Source organism: Macaca mulatta, chromosome 11 (genome assembly GCF_049350105.2).
Source record: "Macaca mulatta isolate MMU2019108-1 chromosome 11, T2T-MMU8v2.0, whole genome shotgun sequence".
NCBI classification, from domain to species: Eukaryota; Metazoa; Chordata; class Mammalia; order Primates; family Cercopithecidae; genus Macaca; species Macaca mulatta.
The window spans coordinates 73080151-73100101 of record NC_133416.1 but is presented as its reverse complement, the minus strand read 5'-3'; the positions used below and the strand labels follow the sequence as shown (position 1 = coordinate 73100101).

The window sequence follows — 19951 nt, the reverse complement described above, 5'->3', positions numbered from 1 at the left end:
ACTTTTTCCCTATCACAAAGAAATACAGTAAGAAAATTTCTTTGCCTTCACTTTGGAAAGTTAAAGATTACAATTAAGCTTAACAAATTAAAAAGCAAAAGATGTGGTTTGGGGATAGTGTTGTCAAACCATGGTTAGTGTCAAGGGGATACTCTGGTGTGCTCCCGAGTTATAGCAGTTTAATAGGGATTTTCGTTTTACGGGAGACGGTTGTGCTTTGAGGAACATAAAGCAGTCTGAAGTAAACAGTCACACACAGGTGGGGTAAAGGAATACACAGTCTCAGGAGTCGACTTTGCATCTCAATTTTTATGATTCTCTAAGATTTTAGGGGAAAAATCCACCCTTAGTCAAAAAGTGAAGTGAAAATTGTGAGATTAATGTTACTTCATAGAAAATAATGAATGTTTCAGTCCTATTTCCTATTGCTACAAGTTTTCAAAACAGGAGCGCTATACATACATATACACATATATACACACACACACATATATACATATATATATTTTTAAGGCTCAAATTATTTATTCTATATGTATTTCTTTTTCTCTGTGTATGACTATTCACAAAGCTAGGTCACTTTGCATATGCACATGTGCTTAAGGGCCAGCACAGGAAAATGAATAAATATTTGAACTGCCATGCTGCTGGGTTTTCACAAATCAAACAAGTATGCATAGATGCTATAGCCTAAGTTCAAACTTTAGCTAATGTCAACTCCAGCCAAATGAAGACTAATTAGTGCTCAATATTAGATGAAAAGGAGGCATCTATGAAATAATGGAAATGAAATTAGATGCTATTGGAGATTACCAAGAATTAATATCCAAACTTGTTGTTAATATTCCAATCATGTTGGCAATATACTTGAAAGTCTCTTTAAGATATCCATCTTCTTGACATTTGGCCAATTATTCAGATAGTCATTATATTACATCAGATCAGGACTTGAACTAGATACACACAATTTGACATGGAACATGTATATCTTTTCTTGTACGCTTGCCCATAAGCTTATAGAAATAATATGATTTTTAAAACAGTTCTTATTACTTTCATTCTGACTAAAGAGATTTAGAATCAATACCCAGAAAATGTATTTGGTTCCAAGAACATTTGCCCGGTCTTAGACTAAACATTTGAAATGGTTTTACAAAATGATTTGACTATCAAGTATTTCCCAGCACCTATAGCAGTTACACATGGAAACTGAATTTAAAAAGCTGAATCATGATTTTAGGCATTTCTTTTCCTTAAGGAAAGAGTCAGTACATTTATTTGTAATCTCTTATGTTCTCAAGGACTACAAAGGGATAGTTTATGGGTTGAGTGCTCTATGATACTTAACTGAGTCATATCTCTCCTAGAATCCTAATTTAGCACTATTTTCTCGGCACTAGTTTAGGGCTGACTTTAGCAGTTGAGTTGTTTTCCTTGGAGGAAGCTTAATATTCAATCCGAGAAACGTTAACTATTCCCGAACATTAGCTTATATCCTTAACGTTTCTAAACAGTTGTGAAGTGAGTTCTTTCAGCTACATGCTCACACTTCCACAGTGGCCCTGACACCCTGGCCTTTCCAGAGGATACCTTCTTCCTGGACCTTCCTTCACTGTCTTCTCTGGATTGATGACCTTTCCTCAGAAGCTGTAAATTAAAGTGTCTCCATTCCCTTTTTTAGACAATCAAATACTTCATTCGTCTTGTCTTCCAAATCTACTCCATCTCAAACCTAAGTGGAGCTTCAGGCAACTGTTTTGAACTACCCAACTCAGCTCAACTTCTCTAAAATGGATGATTCTGGGGTCAGCATTCTGTTAACTTAAAAACTGCTTATCTTTGTTTAGCATTGTATAGAATATTCCAGAAATATCTCTCTGAACTCGGCTTCACGATCACACCCATGGAATCGAACATTCTTTCATTTCAAGATGAGCTGACATGAGTTTTCATTTTGTTGATATCGATCATATGATGATAATGACACATAGTTTGTATGTGTCATATAATAATAGTGACACAGTTTGTAACGTGATTTAAAAGTGCACTGACTGATTTTAACCCTTACAACAACCATGTACAGATGTATTGCCATTCAGATTCATGCATGCAGAAGCTGAATCCAAAAGACAGTAACTGACTTGCAAAACATTCCAAGGCCAGCATATAATGAAGCTATAACACCCGCCCAGGTTGTATAGCTCCACATCTTTTTCCCTTTCCACTATTCTACACTGCCCCAGAAAAGAATTTTGGGCAATTATTCAGCATATTCCGTGCTTTTTTTTTTTATGAAGAAAATCAGTGTTATATGCAACCATCCTCTTTTATCTATAAAAACAGCATCTGTTTTTGAAAACATAATAAAAATCTAGCTTTCTAGGACTATGATTTCACTAAGAAGAAAAATGACCAAATAAGGAGAAAAACTGCATTTTAATGTAACAATTTAAAAGATCTTAGTTCAAAAGAATGCTTCTAATATATTTAAAGGACAAATCAGCAGTAGAATACTATTTTTATAATAACAGCTTTGCTCTGAAAAAAGTTTTCTCATCAAAAAGTTCAAGATGTTTTAGAAATATAGAGAGCATCTTGTTTCTCACTAGATTTCTATAAAAGTAGAAATCCTATCCTGTTATTCTTATGTATAGCTATATCTATCTATCTATACTTTCTTTAACCCTTTTATTTCTATTATTCCTTTTGAAAACTGTAGAAAATAAATTCGGGTAAGGCTAAGAAGGCTAAAATATCCATGATAAATGTTAATGACTAATTTTTGTTTTTTTCCTCTCTTGTTTATTACCTGCTATAACATTTGATTATGTTACAAATGTTAGCTATAAATTCTGTGGTATCTATGATATAGAAAATATACAGGCACAGTTCCTGTATCTCTGGACTTTACAGTCTCATATATTATATGTTAATGTCTGTGACCAAAATATGAAGAAGAATAAAAATGCTTGTTCCCCATACAGATGCCATACGAGTCCTTCCCATAATGATGTAGGCCCATCTACATCATCACATCTCTCCCCTTCCCAACCACATGGCTTTCTAATCAATAAATCTCCACGTCTCTTGCCTTTAGTCCCTTGTCCAGTATGGTCTCTGTGTTCACTGGCTGGTGCTCCTGTGCCTGTGTTCATTTCTTTAGAATGTTACCATCCATGACATTCTTTTTTACTCATGATCTATAAATACAGAGGAAGTCATTTAAAACACTTCATTTAAAGCTTGTATGTGGCTGGGTGTGGTGGCTCATGCCTATAATCCCAGCACTTTGGGAGGTCAAGGCAGGTGGTCAGGCGTTTGAGACGAGCCTGGCCAACATGGTGAAACCCCATCTCTACTAAAAGTATAAAAAGTAGCCAGGCGTGGTGGCAGGTGCCTGTATTCACAGCTGCTCAGGAGGCTGAGGCAAAAGAATAGCTTGACCCTGGGAAGCGGAGGTTGCAGTGAGCCGAGATCACGCCACTGTGCTCCAGCCTGGGTGATCCAGTGAGACTCGGTCTCAAAAAAATATATAAAAATAAAAATAAAAATAAAAATTTTAAAAAACTTGTATGTTTGCATGTGTGTGCACACATATAATGTTTATACATATTTATATTAAGGCACATTACCAGTCAAAGCTACCAACACACCATTTCATGCTCCAGTCTCAGAGAAGCTGTGTTTACAAACATTGAGCAGACCATAACATCAATGGAAAATTTCAGGGAGAATCTTCCTAAAGCAGGGAAATTGGCCATCCACCTCACTCACTCAGTCCCTACCATGTTTCTAGTCTTCTGGAAGAAGTAAATATTAAAAAAAGGTTTCCAACTAATTTCTAAGGCCTCTCATTGCCTGGAAGAAGTCCTCCTCCTCTTCTAGCTCTTCTTCCTCAAGCGCTAAGTCATACCTTCCATATATCTCGTAAAAGAGTGCTTGTTAGAAATGCTGATTCCTGGACATGACTCTTAGATTTGGAGGGCCCAGTGACCTGCTTGGGAGGATGAGGTGGGAGGATGGCTTGAACCTAGGAGTTCAAGGCCTGCATGGGCAACATGGCAAAACTCTATCTCTACAAAAAAGTACAAAAATTAGCTGGGTGTGATGGTACATGCCACCCATTTGATAGCAGTAGTCTCAACTACTCGGGAGGCTGAGGCGGTAGGATCACGTGAGCCTGGGAAGGTCAAGGCTGCCATGAGCTGTGATCATGCCACTGGCACTCTAGCCTGGGTGACAGAGTGAAACCCTGTCTCTAAATAAATAAATAATTAAAAAGAAACATTGTCATGGGAAAACAATGCTTACACACCCACAATTCTTTTCTCTAACAGGGGAGTTGTTAGCATGACAGAGTTACTTTTTTTGGAGTTCCAAAAGTGGCTAGAAGAAAATGAGTACATTTTAAAAGACATATTAAATATGATTTGATCTCCCTATATTTCCAGCAGATCAGTGTATGTAAGAAGGTAATGGAAATCCAACCAATTTGTAAGACTGTAGATAATGAATTCTGACAAGTCTCAAATAGCCCACCAAAGAAAATTCCTACTGTATGCTTTTGGGTATAACAGTGAACCCCAATTCAAACTGATTTAATAATAAGGATATTATTTACTTAACAAAAAGCCTGGAGATGATGCACGTTTAAAGTTGGTAATTTCAGTGGATCAAGAAATGTCGGAGCTTCAGATTCTTTCTTTCCGCTCTGCCAGTTGACATTTATCTCAGTCTATTTCCTTCAGAATCACAAAATGGGTACAGTCATTTGCAGTGGCCATTCATAGTGGCACTTCCAGAAATGTCAATGTCCAGCAGAAGGAGAGAGTCTCTTCCGACAGTCCCTGCAGATTTCACCGCCCTTTTTAACAGGCCAGAACTGCCCTGCGAGGGGAATGGGACCAGCACGACAACCATGGACAGATCAGATTTACCCCAGGGCCATGGAGAGGGTCACTGTCTGTGAACAAAGGAAGCTGGGGAATGGATAGAGAGTAGCAACCAGTTTGGCTTTGCACATTTTACTATTCTCTGTGCTGGTTTGTCTTTGAGGGTTGGTAAGAAGCACCCTCTTGACTCTGAAATCAGCTGCACAACATTTTTCTTTGCATTGTTTGTCCAGGGGTAGTGCATAAAGTTTTTGCCTTTGTCAAATTGTTTCTGAGGAGGCAGAAGAACAGCCCTCTTTGTAGAACGTACATGTTTCAGTTTTACAGTTATTATGGAGATGGTGTCAGTGGTTTTTGCTTTCCTGGTCTGTTTGGAATTTTCCTCTGGTAAATCCAGATTTGTGGACCAAATGGTGTAGCTGTTCCTGACAGCTAGTTAATGAGTGTGCCATACTGCCTAAAGACCAGCTGTAACTCATTGGTCATGTCCAAAAGGAATTCCAGAGATGGGTAGTAAATAACTAACATGAGCTTCTGCCCACATTCTGGAAGCCGACTAAATGTCTACTGACTTTTAATGGGAGTTAACTGCAGTTCTGCTTGGTTAAGCTGAAGAAGAGCAGAACCTGGGGTTGTGCTTGGGGCCGTCTGCTGCCCAGTCATAACTATTCTCTTTGTTCCATGCCTCTCTTCCGGCTCCCTGTCAGTTCAGCAGGGGAGTATCCCACTCTAGGAACAAGTTGTCTATTGAAATGAGATGCTTGTCTCTCTGCAGATGCAGTGGTATTCAAGTCCTTGGCTCTAGATAATACACAGTTTGGTATGTCTGGGCTTATTGCCAGATGTGCAGGTATCTCTGATCTTGGGAAGAACTGTTGGTGATAGTAGCTTTAAAATTTTTTTTTTTTTTTTTTTTAAATAAAGGAAGGATGTTTGTAAGGTGCTATCTTTGATTGTAGTTGCTCTTTCCAGAATATCGAAGTTACTTTGGAGTATTACAGGGGCAGCTTTTTGGCCTTGGGAAAAATTCTCCTCCAAATAACTCACTGGGCTTTGTAAGGGTTAGGAGGTGACATCTTGGTACCTGGTGAGTTCCATTCCCTTCACATACAGGGAAAGGAAGTTCAAGACAGTGGGGAAGAACAGGGCTTTGGGGCCAGAAAGACCTCCGAGATCAAGTATGAGACCAGGTATGCATAAGCTGTGTGACCTGGCAGCAATTTAAACTTCAATTTCCTTAATTGTATGAAGTGGATTCCTCAGTGGGTTGCTGGGGTGATTAAATATGATGAATGCCACTAAAGTACATAGCACAATTGCTGGCTGTAAGAACTTAATAAGCATGATTTAATAGCACTAGGGAGGGTGGCGGTGATGGCAGTAGTAGTCACAGTAGCAGCAGTGGTCATGTAATCCTTATTGTTTATGGTCTGCAGTGTTCAGTATCAAAAAATGTGGTACCATTGTGATAAATGATTACAGATCTCTCTGTATTATCAATGCAAAACCTACACTCTCTGATTTGCAAATTTGTCACTTAAGCCTTGCCGTTTCTGTGGCCTTTGGAATTCTAGTTTCAGCTGCACAGGAATATATATGGCAACCAGAAGAGGATTTTTTAATGTGCTTTGTTCACCTAATTTGTACAGGACAATGGCAATTTCCTTTGTATTGTGTGACGCAGAGTTCATAGGCATACATTTCACAAAGATGTTATCTAGACTGATTTCCTTCATTCAGCTCTAGCCTGGCTATTTAAAGTACGTGATTTGTGGATAGGGATATCCTCCCCCCACATTCTTGTAAGGCCAAAAAAAAAAAAAAAATGAATGGAACAAAAGATTTACAGAGAGAGCAAAGAACACATGCATTCACAATATTAACAAGGAACCATTACTTAATAGTAAAAGGAAAACAGCTTAATAATAGTGGCTTGCAAACTACATCTGACCCACAGATTCCATTTGTGAATGGGTCCAGCCAGTGAACATTAAAGCTATATGTATTAGACATGTATGAGAATTCCCTGTAGCTTTTTTTCATAATATTACTGTAACAGGACGCTGCAACAAGAATGCACTGCCTTAAGCACTTAACTGCTACCCTGCAAGACTTTACGGCTTAAAGTACTTCCCTTGTTCTCCTATCTTCAAAACACCCTGGGCTGCTGGGAAAGTGATCCAGACTTTAAAATGTACCATTGTCTGAGATTGCTTTTGAAAGGAACATATATTTTATAAAATGTAATTAATGACTACCAATTACATTTCAGGAAAAAAAAAAAAACAAAAACTTCTTTTTCTTCAAAAGCTACCACTCTCTAAAAATAACTCTCAACAAGTTACAAAATTAGAATTTCATGAAAAGCAAACTTAATTTTCCGTGTTCAAAGTTATGTGTTGCTTACAAACTACCTTTAGTATGCTTAAGCTGTTAAAGAGAAAAGAGATACACTTTTCTCCAAGATCATAACCGTAAGTATTCAAACTATGATGTCTGCATGTGTGTTATGCAGACAGAAAAAAAAAAGGAAAACCCAAATTCAAACAGACGTCCTTAGGCTATAACGAGCATGTATAACACACTGTAATTATGCAGATATTTCTGTCAAAGAGATGTCATTTACTCAACAAATTTTCAAATAGCTACTTTGTGCTTAGATGACTCATAGATTATCCTTGAGCAAATGTTAAGCAGCCATCTGATAGATCACATTCAACTATAAGTTCACTGTTTAACAAGTTATAATGGTGCTAATAATTGATAAAATTCCCCATATACATATAAGCTTAGAATTAAGCTATTTTTTCAACCTATTGTTTTCAAATGGAACACAAAGCTAATATGGAAGAGCTTGAATGTTGGAACAATCCAATTTTCTTGACGCTTTCTCAACAGACACAACAACTATAGTATCTTCAGGATGCAAAGCCACACAGGCTCTGTCAGTTCCCTTCTACTGGGAGGCAAGAAAGCCTCCCTTTGAGCTGTGGTGACAGGGTTACATAAGAGGGTTTGGTTGCTCTTCAGTTCAGAAGCCATCACTGCCAGCACCTGCAACTTGCTGCTCTGCACTTTCTGCTCTGACCACTGGTGAGAGAAGTCACTCCTTCCTTCTCTTGCTCTTAAGATCCCTCTAAGTCCTGCAGGGTAACACCTGCTTGGCTGCCACAGAGGTGTCTGGGTCTCCTGGTGCCTTTACGGATACTCACCACTCATGCAGGGTCTTCAGGGAGAAGATGAAGAAATCAACAGCCAGCAGCATGAAGAATGCCAGCCTCTAGGTTGAGTGATTTCATTCACAGTTCCTCAACCTATGTGCAAATCATTTTCAACTGAGGAACTTCTATTCATGTGAACAAATGTAAGCATCAGAACAAAAGTGCCTCAGTTCTGCTTGTCACAGACAGATGACATTTGTGGGTGTACCAACAGCCTTTATAGAGAAAATGGAGGCATGATTTGGTAGAAAACATAGAGGCCAAGGCTCTCAGGAAGACAAATTGTGCATTCTCTGGTTATAGCCACAACATATTAGATAGTAAAATCACAGGAATGTCGTTGCACAAGTGGGCTGGAGTATAAAAGGAACCATTCTATAGCATGAATTCCAGTATTCTCCTAATGAAAAGCAAAAAGACCGAAGCATAAAAGTATGCTAATGTTATTAGAGAATATGGTCATTGCTACACAACTGGAAAAAGTGAGCATGGGAAAATGTCATTGGATACAAGCAATACTGGTTTTACCCCCCACCCCGCTGTATTTTATCAATGGTGACAAAGTGCCACTGTTGAAAATCTGTATAAATTCGCAATTACTCCAATTATATGGAATAATATCTCGCAATGTAGCCATTTAAATCTGAATTAAAGCACTTAGAATATATTTTCTTTAAGTGGCTCTTTTTAAAAAGATGTGAGAATTCCCTATTCTTTGAGGACTACTGTTCAGTGAATATACAAACACATGTAAACTTTTTCTGCTACTGCAAGCTGAGGCAGAAGAGGAGGTAGGATATGGTTGATACAGAAGTTTACAGAAGAGTTCTGTCGCTTTTTCTGAGAACTCATATCTGGGCATACTCTGTCCCAGTACAGTTCTATATTACTGACAAAATTGGTCTATGTTGGCATTGCTTTCTTCATTCTATTATGGTGTTTGTTCATGGCCCCATGGGTTCAAACAAATTAAGGACAGGTTAACTCTTCTTACAAATGGTAAGTAAACATTTAGTGATTAGGAAAAAATTGTCACTTTTGCTTACTGCTTATAGAGTGCATGCCAGTGTTTAAAAAAATAAAGACGTTTTTGATGGATAGCTCCCACTATCTTTCATATTTATTCTTTCAGTCAACAATAATTTCAGAACAACATACTTACCTATGCATAGCTACTAAGGAAGCAAGGTATAGTTTGGTAAATTTTTAAATAATCTTTTTATCCTTTAGCATTAATTACCTCATTCACTGAATGCATCATTCAGTATACAAAATGTTATTACAAAATGGATTTCATAAGAAATGCAATCTATTTTGCAGACTCTAGTGATTGTTTACACACGATAAATTAAAGGGGTGCTTTGCAACATCGCTTATGCTTAAAGGACAAAATATTAAGGAGGCTTGAAGAAAACTTACAGCTTAGTTTTGTGTCTGGTCAGGTATATGTAATCTTTGGTACCATAATAAAAACAAACTTTCATGGAGTTCTGCAAAGATCTTTCCTGTATATCAGCATGTATATGAAGACACCATGTTTACGAAGCATGGACATGTCCGCAGGTTACTTTTGGAAGCTGGTAAAGAATGAAGCAAACATTTCAAACCTATGCTAGTCTACCTCTAAAGGCCCTACTTTACCTTCACATTATACTAGATAGGAGTGTAATCATGATAAAGAATTCAATTCATCCCCTAAATATCCTAGCTGAACTTCTCAAAGTGATAAGGAATGCTCCTCTGTCACAACCCAAGAATAAACTTATCATATGTGGGACAGAGGTGTGGGAAAGAAAAAACAAGTTGGTACGGTGCCCAAGATGCCAAAATCACTGATGTTTTGAATGGCAGTGGCAAGAAAAACCTCATTGGCTATAGTCATTGCAATAATTGTCTTTTAGAAAGTGAGGACATCCTTTTGAAAGATGGTTGCTTTAGATTTTGTCTTGAACACAAATTTTGTAGACAGTAGACTTGTCACAATGCCCAGAGAGTCCTGTTGCTGCACAGTTTCCCTCTAATTTCACGAGAAAGTGGCCAATGATTAAAAATTTTAAAAAGCACTCTCATATCTGTACTACTATTCAAGGAGGGACAGGGCATTACTGCATGGTGGTAAATACACTCCACACTATTTATCACCAAATAGCTCTGTCATGTCACTGTGACTGGTCCTATACCCAAATCAAGGTTTACAGAACTGAAACTATCCTTTTAACCATCCATTGAACTTGTTTATTCATTTATTTTTTTTTCATTTATTCAATAAATATTCATTGAGTGCCTTCTATACACCAAGCACCAGAGTGGGTGCATAGTTCCTGGCATATGGCCAGCACTCAAGAAATGAGAAAGGAAGAAAGAATGAAAGAATATGATCTTTGCCACTTGACAAGTCTAGTGATGCTTATGTTAACAATCAAACATTATCAAGAGACACATAAAATTACATTTAGTGAATTCATAAATATAGTTTGAGACACACATATCATGCACATTGGCTGCATTTTCATATACCACCACATTAATAAAATTTGAAGTTAAAATTTGAAGGCAATAACTCAACTATCTGAAAAATTAATAACCTCTGAGATTTCAAGATTAGATGAGCATTTACAGTACCCAGTTTTGACTCCAGCTCTCATTTCCTCTTCCTTCTGGGAAGAAGAAGTGCAATGACAATTAATGTGAACCTCACATGAAATATAACTATCTTGCTTTATACTTCTTAGAATGAAAATGCAGATTTCTTGTGCTCGAAAACCTGGACCTTGAAGCCAAATATAAGCTATGGAACAATTAAAGAATGAAGGTTACCAGACTATCCAAGTTTACATAGTTTACTCTACTCAAATTTATTTTACTTTTTTTGAGAGACAGGGTCTTGCTCTATCCCCGAGGCTGGAGTGCAGAGGCATGATTGTAGAGCTCACTGTAGCCTCGAACTCCTACGCTCAAGTGATCCTCTTGTCTCAGCCTCCCGTCAAGTTTAAACTATTCAAACAAACCTTCATTTCTTGGGTTTGGTAAATATTTCGGTCTTCCATTAACTGTGTCGTTCTGGCGCCCATCCACTAATAGATCCATGCACTTAGACATTTTAGAGGAAAAAATGATATAGATGCCTAATTAGCAATTTGTATGCTAAAAATACCGTGTACATTTGGACACATCTGGATATATTGATACACACACACACAAACACACATCTATAAACTTAGTTAGCTCCTGGGTTCCATTCTTGTTGCCCTTGATAAGTAGAGCAGTTATAAGTATATAAAGGATATTTATGGGAGTGAAAATCTCTTAAGTCTTTCAACATTTGATTGCTTTACATAGTTGTGAGATGATGGTTTCGGGAGGGGGTAAAGAAGGAAGTTCCAAAATGTGAACGGTATTTAAATCTCTTAAATTTTTTTCTTCAAAGGAAGAGAAAAAGAATGAAATTATGTTTTCCTTCTTCAACAAGATGGCTTGCAGAAGGGCTGTGGGCAGAAAAATAACTTAAAAGAATATAAAGACCCAGTGACTTGAGTCTCTTTCATGAAATATGTGGGTTAAAAAAAATCCAATAACCATAAAACAACCTTTTCTTTGATGCTGAACAAAAAACAAGCTTGAAATTTAGTGCTGCTGAGCAAATGAATGAAAAATACAGATGTCTTTTACCTTCAGCTCAACTCAGATTTGCCATCTGAACAGCTCCATGCTTAATTTAACTCTTTGTATGACTGATCGTATCAAAGCATTTAGTTAACAGCAATGGTTTAAATTGAAACTTAAAAATATACATTTTTTCTTTCCTTTTATTTCTGTCTTAGTGAATTAGAAAGTTCAGCTGCACCATATCCCTTTTCTTGTCCTCCCTGAATTACAAAACTTTAACACATAAAAGCAAAATATGTATGTCTTTTCCTGGTATTGTAATCTAGTCTGATTTTTAAAATTTAAGATATTGATTGTTTTATTGAAAATGTAGGACCTTGATGCTATTTTAATTTTCCAAAGTAAGCTCATAGTACCAATTTCCCCAAAGGTCAAAAACAATATATTAAGGAAATACCACCTGCTACTTAGAGCTTGCACAGGAAATTTGCATTTCCACTTTGTACTGCATTATTTGGGGGTAGGAAATGACAGCCTGCTTCATTATCCCAAGGCTCAGAATCCCAATAGCTGCAAAGCAGCAGACAAAAGGAAAAAGAGGCCAGTGTCCATTTTCCCACCAAATATCATGGAAATTACAAATTCAGTAGGAGAAGCCAAAAAAACATGTGTTGAAAGATGCCAAGCTCACCCTAAACTCTCTCTTCTGTCCCCATGAAAGCCAGGCTTGCCTGCCAGCCCACTTGAGTTGGGCTAGTTTCACAGAGGGCCAGGTACAGGCCCTGGGCACATTTTTCAATCTTTTGTAAATAGTCCCTGAAGGATGAAGGTGGTGGTCATGGCCCTACCCTTTAACCTGCCTCAAAGAGTGAGGGAGAGCTCATGGAGCTTGCCTGTCCAAAGTTCAACAGACCCTTTCTGAAGTTTTATTTACACACCAAACAAGGTTGAAGATAGATTACTTCCTACTGTCCAGCTCACAGGAAAGAAGCATTCTGTTCAGATATAATATATACATTAAGAAACAAAGGAGTTGCTGAAAGCTTCTCCTCTTGTAAGCATTCAACTATACTGGGGCTTACAATATATTCTACTCTGAAATAGGCAGCTTTTCTTGAGTGTATCATCTCTGTCCTCTTTCTTCTCATTGTCTTCCATCTTTCACGGTTTTCCCCCTCTACAGTTCTTACTGCTGTATATAAAAACCTCCATTCCTCGCCACATATCCCATACTTAATATGTGTGACGGTTAAAGCCACCTGTGTCTTGACACATTACAAAAATGCATTCAACTCATCAGTGATTTTATCCAGGTAAGGGCAAACAGTCAGTTTATCCAATTGTTTTTCCCCAGTGAGTCAACTGAATATCCTCTTTAAAATGAGATATTTTCAGTTGAATTTAGTTTAAAATTGAGTAGAAATGGGTATTCACCAAAGTGCTTGGTGTAAGGTGCTTCATGTGCTTGAAGAATTGGTGTAAGGTTTTGCTACCTACTTGTGTAAATTAGCTCCTTAAATATACATCTCTGTATAGATGAGATCACCTCTCAAGAGCCCTTCTAGCTTAAGAATTCTGGGATTCGGGATTTAAGGATAGGTCTTCTGCAATCTGAACACTCCCTTATTAAATTTGCAGATTTCTAAAAAATATATATAATATATATTACATATATACATATGTATGTATATAAATATCTAATACATATATACATAGGTCTCTAGAAATATCAAGTCGATAAATTTTTTTTCAGTATTTTAAAACAAGAGCAAGTGTTTAAAATAAGGATTATCTTCAAAGAGGAAAGGTATTTAAATTTTATAGTCATAACACACCATGAACAAACAAAACAAAACTCTGCTTTAAAAATCAAGTATGGGAAGGCTGCAACACTGAACTATAGAGCATGGAAAACACGAGAGTCTTGTTACTCAGGGAGATGGTTTGACAGACTTTGGCCAGAGAACAGTCCTCAGTATTTATGTAGGAAGGAGTTTTGAGAACAGAGAAATGTAGAACTTGTGTGCACAGTATCCAAACACCTATACAAAAACTTGGCCAGGGCCAGGTGCGGTGGCTCACGCCTGTAATCCCAGCACTTTGGGAGACCGAGACGGGTGAATCACAAGGTCAGGAGATCGAGACCATCCTGGCTAACACGGTGAAACACCGTCTCTACTAAAAAACACAAAAAATTAGCCAGGCGTGGTGGTGGGCGCCTGTAGTCCCAGCTACTCAGGAGGCTGAGGCAGGAGAATGGCGTGAACCCGGGAGACAGAGCTTGCGTGAGCCGAGATCGCGCCACTGCACTCCAGCCTGGGTGACAGAGCGAGACTCTGTCTCAAAACACAAAAACAAAAACAAAAACTTGGCCACTTCTCTGAATATTTTAATTGCGATTCTAAAAGTTTGCTGTGCATAGACCAATTCTTAAAATGGTAAGAAGATTAGAAAAATGGAAATCCCAAAGTAAGATACATACATACATACATGCATATATACAGTATACTATATATAAATATATATGCATTCTTTGTCTTTGTATCCTTTATATATGTGTAATCTTTATACAGATATAAATACAGCCATGCACCACATAATGACGTTTCACTCAATGATGAACTGCATATAGTCCCAGAAGATCATAATGGAGTTAATTCCTATTGCCTACTGACATTCTGATGATCCACACCCTATGTGTGCCTAGGCACGGTGTGTGCTATATCTTCGTTGTTGACCAAAAAGTTTGAAAATTTAAAAAAAATTAAAATTTTCAAAATAGAAAAAAGCTTATAAGGATATAAATACAAGTATTTTTGTACAGCTACATAATGTGTTTGTGTTTTAAGTGAAGTTTTATTACAAAGAGTCAAAAAGTTAAAAAAATTTAAAGTTTATAAAGTAAAAAAGTTACAGTAAGCTAAGGTTAATTTATTATTGAAGAAGGAAATATATATTTTTATAAATTTAGTGTAGCCCAAGTGTACGGTGTTTATAAAGTCTATATAGTGTACAGTAATGTTCTAGGCTGCTATATTCACTCACCACTGACTCACTGACTCACCCAGAGCAACCACAACTTCCAGTCCGGCAACTTCCATCCATGGTAAATGCCCTATACAGGTGTACCATTTTAAAATATTTTATGCTGTATACTATACCTTTTCTATGTTTAGATATGTTTCGATACACAAATACTTACTATTGTGTTACAATTGCGTACAGTTTCAGTACAGTAACATGCTGTACAGGTTTGTACCGAGGAGCAATGGGATACACTGTTTAGCCTAGACGTGCAGTAGGCTGTACTATCTAGGTTTGTGTAAGTACTCTCTTTGATGTTAACACAACAATGAAATTGCCTAAAGATGCATTTCTCAGAATGTACCCCTATCGTTAAGCAATGTTTGACTGAATATGTATCTTTATAAAATATATAACATATACATACACATATACACATACATTCATATATACACACACACACATTTTTGGTGACAGAAATACATATGCATATACATACATACATATTTTATATATACATACACATATATAATACATACACACACACACAGATACAGAGAGAGAGAGAGAGAGAGAGAGAGAGAGAAAGAGACAGACCAATAAGCCTTTATTTTCCATGAGGACAGATATTTGTATTATCTGAGGACAAGAGAAGTTTGTATTAATCCAGTAAAGACGTTTGGATAGCTGAAAATACAATTAGCTGTAAGTCAAGGTTCTGGCTTCTAACCCATTTCCTGCTTCTAATAATTAGCTACAAGATCTTGGGCAAGTCTCTGGAACTCGTTAGGTTTCCATTTCTCCATCTCAAATGGGAGATCACTGTCACAATTTGCGATTTTATAAAACGTAAAGAACAGTTTGTCCCTATCTTCCTCAAAACTGAACTAATTACCAATTTTCTATCACACAGCCACTTAAAAGTGAAGAACTGTCTTTTCCAGTGTGGTTTTTATATTTGGCAGCAAAACCAAACATCTAGCAGAGGCAGAATATGGAATCAAAAGGCACATGTAGCCTTTGTTAAAGCAGCAATTCATCTCTTCGGAAAGTCGTGATCCCTTCCTGGAGCCTGGTGTGGCCGTGGATGGTAGCTCACAGGATTAAGTTTCAGAAAATAAGCTTGGTTTTTCTACTATGAAGGGAATAAATTCAGTTCCTACAAGTGTAGCAATTAATGGGCACCCATGGCCATCCCACTCTGAGGGGAAAGGGGCCATTTTGTAGAAAAACAATCCAGGACTGGAACTCAGTTTGAAAATGGTGTTAAGTTGGGCTTTTAAAATGAGTGATAAAACTCCCATGTGTTGAAAGAAGGCCATGAAACACTGCAACTCCTCCTCGCTTTGCAAAAAAGTAACATCCACGCCATTCACCTAGGAGTCTGCAATGATATATCCTCCTCCCATTACACTTAAGCCGCAAAAAGACCCCTGATTACTGCATGGTAACAGTGATCAACATGGTCACGCAGAAAAACACTTTTCCTTTCCTTTCCTGGAATGAACAGGGTGCTGCTTCTGGAATTAGAGGCGGCATTTCTGTCACCCAAACCTCTCTCAGAGCCGCGTGTGTTGTGAGACAGCTGAATGTCTCACTGAATGTTTCCTGTGACAATGAGGGTGTTTCAGAGCTTCCCGCTGCTGCCACAACCTTTCCTTTGTGATCTTCATGGTTAATGAGACTGTAAACCAGTATCCAAATCAGCATCTGCTGATTGAAAGCAGGTTTAAAGGGCAAAATAAAATGGTAGTGGTTTAATGATTAAACAACTTTTTACTGCTAAACATTTAAGTTGTTTTAATGTCTAAATCAACATACTTGCAGGATGCAAACTGCAATTAGGTGGAAGCAGAGCTTCACACTGTCGGAGTTAGAGAAAAAATTGCTACTATCACTTTAAATGTCAAACTTGTGAACTGGCCTTGAAAGCCTCTGCTCTGCCTCCGTCTCCCCACCTCCTAAGGCATTAATTCTATAGAGACAAGTTAGACACTTAATTTGTAAAACTACTGAGAAGTAAATTTCTTGTTCCAAGGTAAGTGGAGTAATTGCCAAATGCAGATAAATCTTCCTCCTGAGTAGGAAGCGAAGCCCCACACTGTTTTGAAAACAATTCCTAGACTTTGTCCCTGTTGAAGCTGATTGAATGCTCAACCACAAGACTCCAGTGTTGTTAGATCTCACTTACTCCTTTTAGGGGCGGAGTTAACACTTTTCAAAAATCAGAGCTTCCCTAATAAATACAGTGATTTAGTGAAGATTTTGATTGTCTGGGGTTGGCATTCCTGAGGACAGAATAATTTATTTTGCTCTAAGCAGGTGTGTAATGAGAACAGAGGCTATGTTGATAAGAGATCCCTGGAAGCTGGTAATATATTATCTTCTGTAATTTCTTCCAAAAATAGACTTAATGGAAAAAGGATGCATAATATACCCCTTCTCAAAGGAAGTGTTCCCCAATACAACAGAAGCAGTCATTCTAAAAACAGCTTTATGGCTCTACAGTCAATAGCTCTATTTTCTCCCCTTTCACAACTTCCTTCCTTCTGCTATGTAAGAACTTATGTGAGGGCACACACACATTCACATGTCAGTGCACACAACTGAAAATGCCCCAAGATCCGGATTCTCATTCAAACATCTGCAAGATCATCGAAAACTTAATGATTGCCTGACATGACTTCACCTGAGTAATTGATAATGCTTTTCACTTTATTTCATTTTTTACTCCAACTCTGGTCATGTACAACCATGAATTAACCTTGCATTTAATTCAGTTCCGGGAGCAATTTCCGAATGCCTACTATGTTTGAAGTTTAGACACAAAGATATACAGGAAACGATGTCCACAAAATATAGGCTGCAAGCAGAACACTTCCCCAAAGATAAAGATGGCACCAACAGCAGAACTGGAACTCTGGTGTCCATACTGCTCCTAATTAAACGCCCAGGTTGCAAGTCAGGTTAATTGGTCAGGCTAAGGTCTTCGAAATATAAATGAATGTTCTATGCCTAAGATGTTTTCCTTAGCTACTTCACACACTAGAAGAATAGGTCCTCCTGCTCAGGACCACCGAAATGCTTATTAGAAATTGTTCAAAGTCAATTTTTTTCAAATTTGGGACATGTTTTACCTTGAGCGAACAAAAGATATAAAGAGTAGTTAGACTCACACCTGGTGGCAAAAGCTTATAATCTAAAATGTAGCATATTTACTTTAGAAATTGTAGAAAAGATACTTTTGAGCTACTCAAAATTAATAGAGTTTTTTTATTTGTAAAAATATTTTAACAATTCAGATTGGAATTTCACATTTGAGGAATACCAGGGTTTAATAAAAGACAGTAGATGGAAACTTTTAAGGAAGGTCTGTTTGGAAGCTTCTGGGCATTTTCAAGGGCTGGAAATTAATGGCATTCTTTCTTTATTCTGTTAAATTTTACCTCAGAACATATGGTTTCTCTCTTCTCTGATAGCTTTATTGCCAGCTCCACTCTAGAAATATGATAGAATGGCAGAAGAGGGATGGAAGAATATAGGGAGACCTGTTCTGAAAGGCTGGGAGAGAGTTGGAAGGCCTCAGGAAGTTGCCAAAGACTTTACAATTAAATTTTTTTTCTTTTTTTTGTAGACGGAGTCTTGCTCTGTCACCAGGCTGGAGTGCAGTGGCAGGATCTCAGCTCACTGCAACCTCCGCCTTCTGCGTTCAAGTGATTCTCCTGCCTCAGCCTCCTGAGTAGCTGGGACTACAGGCATGTGCCACAACGCCCAGCTAATTTTTGTATTTTTAGTAGAGACGGGTTTCACCATGTTGGCCAGGATGGTCTCGATCTCTTGACCTCAAGCTATCTGCCCGCCTCAGTCTCCCAAAGTGTTGGGATTACAGGTGTGAGCCACCGCGCCTGGTCAACTTCATAATTACTGATATTTAGAGTGACTTCAGGGGTGTGTGTGTGTGTGTGTGTGTGTGTGTGTGTGTGTGTATGTGCATAGGGGGGTTTTGTGGTAAGCTGAGGCAACACAGAGGCAGAGGACAGCTGGGGATTTGTTACCCCATAGCATTTACAAAATTTGAGTCCCTCATCCATATTCATTTTACAGCCCAGAAATTTATAACATATTTGAGAAGTTGGGACTATCTTCAGATACAGCAAAAAGAACAATGGGATTAGAAGCAAGTCAGATGAAGAAATATTAAAATAATTTTATATTCTAATTTACGTTGGTTCATTTTAACTGGGCTTCAATAACATGAAGAAGAGTGGGAAGTGGGTAAAGCTTCCACTGCCCTGAATAAGCCAAGACAAGATGGACGTTCCCTACCCTAAGAGGAATTTAAGTTACTATTAAACAGTATCCTTCCTAAGGTGGGCTGGGGGTGGGGTCAGAGAATGACTTTCCTGTTTTTTTGTTTGTTTGTTTGAGATGGAGTTTTGTTCTTATTGCCCAAGCTGGAGTGCAATGGCACAATCTTGGCTCACTGCAACCTCCGCCCCCCAGGTTCAAGCGATTCTCCTGCCTCAGCCTCCTGAGTAGCAGGGATTACAGGCAGGTGCCACCACACCAGGCTAATTTTGTATTTTTTAGTGGAGATGGGGTTTCTCCATGTCAGTCAGGCTGGTCTCGAACTCCTGACCTCAGGTGATCCACTTGCCTCTGCCTCCCAAAGTGCTGGGATTACAGGCGTGAGCCACCGCACCCAGTGAGGATGACTTTCTTAAGGGTGATAAAGTCTGGCATCTCCCATCAGAGCTCTAGAGCTCCCATTTGAAGCCAGAACATAGCCCTTATGTTGCTGTCCTATCATACTCTTCTAGGTTCCCACAGGGTACAGGAGCCTACAGGAGTTTCAGTTATTCACTAAGTTTTTTGATCTTCAGCCTCAGAATATATTTTGTTGGACTGGTCCAGTGCTATAGCTGGCAAGGGGAGCCCACTACTGTATCACTTATTCCCTGAAAGCCCAGGAACTGACAGTGGTCTGAATGTAACACAGGGAAGCCCCTAGTGGGTGTTGAGTGTTCCTTCATCAAAGAAACATTCCTCTTCCTCATTCTGTCCCCTAACCTCCAGTCTTTAGAACATCACTTTATATAAATCATAAAAACGGAGCTGCTCTGCTTTGGGAGTGGGAAAGGACCCAGAACCTTGTTCTTTTATTTCCTGAGGGGTCTTCTTTAAGAATGGCCATAGGGATTTATTTTT

At 38.2% G+C, this 19951-nt stretch overlaps 1 protein-coding gene across 1 annotated transcript in view; it reads right to left on the bottom strand.

The window, feature by feature from the left end:
• Nucleotides 1-19951, bottom strand: part of HMGA2 (high mobility group AT-hook 2) — a 139576-nt gene that overhangs the window by 23345 nt on the left and 96280 nt on the right. The window lies entirely within an intron of this gene.